Raw genomic sequence first — 3,180 nt, 5'->3', positions numbered from 1 at the left:
GACTTTATTGTGATTGCACAGCTACCAAAACCCAGGGCTGATCCCAAAGCAGGGGTGGAAGGAAATATTGCTCTTTTGGGGCAAGCAGTGTTGCACACTGAGTCAGCAAAGAAGGGCAGAGAAATAAGTTACACTTAGACTAGGAGCTGGAAAAGAAAGTGAATTAAACAAGAGCCAAGTGGTTTATCTGGGGTGAGCACGGAGTAAAACAAAAGCCATGTCAGGGGAGGGGGTTTCTCACAAGTGCCTTCTGTGGTGGTTGGGGTGCAGCATTACAGACAATTGAGCACAGGAAGAAAAGGGGGCAGTGACTGTAACTGTGGCAGGAATAGGGCCCGTGGTGGGTGCAGAGCCAATGCAGGGCATTTGCAGGGTGCCCTGCCACTACCCACTGGTGACAAGTGACTCTTGCTTGCAGGAGGTGCAGGATTATGTGTTTTGTGAAGCTGTCATTGGGACAACCCTCGAGAGGGAGAAGATAATAGAAACCATCATTACCTGCAAGTTTATTCACCCCTCTATAAAAGTATCACACAGACAATTCTCTTTCCGGGTGGACAAGGTAAGTCTGGCTTGCATCCTGGCATTTAACAGCATGGCTGAGGGGGGTGTGTGCTTGTGTTAAAGCCCCTCTTTACCCTTCCTGAGGCACTTTGTAAAGTGAGTGAAGATGCTTTTAGAGATGAGACTGGTATTTGACTTCCCCAAAGTAAAATTGCAGTTAGAGCTGCGCTGCCAGGAGATGGTGGCCACTTCCAGAGAAATGCCACTTTCTCTGCTCACTGTAAAAGGAGGCTTTTGAGGATCCTCCAAGGCACGGTGATGTCTGTACACTGATGCTGTAGGGAAGCTGGGAAAACTGGAGATTCCTGTGAATTCCTCGGGCTGACAAGGAAAAACCCAACATCTCCTGTGTCTCTTTGCCTTCTCTGCTGTTGGCAGGGATGCTTTATAGTATAGCTCTATGGTACAGCTCTGTGCATTTCCCTAAGCCTCCTCTGCTTTTCAAAGGGCCCCCAGACATCCTGCAACTGCAGTGATGATAACACTGAGGCAGAGCAGGTGCCCTTTAGCCTCTGGATCCCAACTCCAGCATCATCTTTCTGTCTCCTGCAAGTTGTCTGAAAAAGAGAAGATGGTTAATGATTTGGTTTCTGTAGTTTTGGGCCTCTCCTCTGGTTCCCAGGCTTCCAGGGAAGTACAGAATCCCTGGAAGAGGCAGTTCAGATGTAATTTAGAAGCTCTCCCTGATTCTGCCTGGGTTTTGCTCGATGCCACACACACAAACTGATTTATTGCATACTATGGCACAGCACCTGTTTGGTATCAGCACATGCAGAAGTCGTTTCCCAAAGTCTCTGGTTTCTCTAAACCATGCAGGAAGCCCAGCACAATGCATAGACAGGAAGGAAGAGCCCAGGCTGATCAGAGCTTTGAGACCACAGACACCTTGTCCCTGTAGCAGGGGCTGCAGGACACATGTTGCAGACAAACTGCTTTTTGAGGCTGCTAGAGCCAGGAAGGTTGTGAGAAATGACTGTGAGTGAAGATCCTCTAGTGCTGTTCTGCCCAATAGAGAGACAAAACTGGAGACAAATGGTCTGGATTCACTTTCTGCTTTAGATCTTGTTCAGCAGCCACCTCCTCTCAGGAGCCTATTCTCTCATCTGTACTTGGGAGTGTTTCCCTGCCCTCCAGAGGATGCTGTGGTTTCTAAACATGAAAAGCATCTGCTGTAAAGAAAAATCTTATGAAAGGGTAGAAACAAATAGAAATGGTAAATAGAAATGTATGCACTTCTGGGGTTGAAAAATGTGAGATGCAGCAGAAGGACGTCTGTGGCTAGTTGTTTTGTGAAAACCACATAAGTAATGGTTTTCCTTGCCTCCTGTTTCCATAGAAACCCAGTGATGTCCTGAAAATGCAGTACCAGCTTTTGGCTTTAAAAAACACCTGCCTGCTGCCACTGGACCTTATGCTGGATTTGGAGCAGCCATTCCTGGTCTGTGATGGCAACAAAGAGCCCCTCCCAGATGGCCAGGTGAGCAGCCCTGGGCTCCTCCAGTGGGGTCTGAAGAGGAGGGATATGGGAGCTCCTTGAGTCAAGAAGTTTATTCTGTAGCAGCAGCAGCAGTGGGCTGGCCTGAGCTGAATCAGCAAAGCTGCTGAAGGAATCAAAATCTTATCTGAATTGAGAAGATCCATCCTGGCTTTAAGGCACAGGGAGAAGGGAGCAGACAGCTGGGTCTGGGTGAGCCATGCAGTAAAGGTGTCTCCTGGAAAGCATGCCAGCTCTCCAGCAGCCACCCCCTTGTATTGGGGCTGAGCACAGAAATGGGAGCCTGAGGGAATCCTGGACTGGACTGGGGTGCCTGCAGTCAGACTCCTGCTGTAGAGAAATGAACCATGAACTGAGAAGCCCATGCTGGGGTCACTCTGAGCATTTACTGTTTCATGCTGTCAGACCTTGGGACATCATGCCACAGGTGATTAATTACTGCTCATGTCCTTGCAGCCTGTGAGAGTGGATGTAAAGGAGACCTGTTATGTCTACATCGCGTTTGACCCAGCTTATGAACTGGATTTTAAGAGCTGGAAAAAAGAGAAGGTTCTGAAGATAGAGATGGTCAGGGGCCATCCTTCTGTGGAGTGCATCACCCTTCAGGGAGAAGTCAACTTCCCAAATCTCCAAATCCAGCCCAGCACCCTAAAGTTTGGCTGCATCGAGGCTGGCACTGAAGAAGTGCGTTTTCTGGAGATGACCAACTGCAGCCCACTTCCCGTGGAGTACCACTGGACATTCCATTCTGACAGCCAGGTGACCATGCTGAGGTATGTGCACCTTTGCCCTCTCCTTGAAGCTCTTCTTGCTGGTGTCCTGTTTGTACTTGGCAAAGAACAAAGCTCTTTGCCTGGGATCTGACAAATAACACTGACCAGCTGTGCTCAGGCTGGATGCTCAGGGAATAGGTTTTCCACCACTTTGGTGCTGCAGAGCCCCCACTGTGGTTTCCCCTGGGAAGGAAAGCTGGGTTGAAAGCTGCTTTCTCAGACCTCTGTGGCCTGAGGCAATGTCCACCTTGATGAAGGGCTTCTAGTTCCAGCTCCCACAGTGCTGCTGGAGGCCCTTCTGGCCCCTCTGCTTTGGGATGGGTCCTCTCTGCAGGAGCTGCTCTCTGC

This window comes from Haemorhous mexicanus, chromosome 12 (assembly GCF_027477595.1).
Source record: "Haemorhous mexicanus isolate bHaeMex1 chromosome 12, bHaeMex1.pri, whole genome shotgun sequence".
Lineage (NCBI taxonomy): Eukaryota > Metazoa > Chordata > Aves > Passeriformes > Fringillidae > Haemorhous > Haemorhous mexicanus.
The sequence above is the reverse complement of the archived record's forward strand: the minus strand, read 5'-3'. Positions refer to the sequence as shown.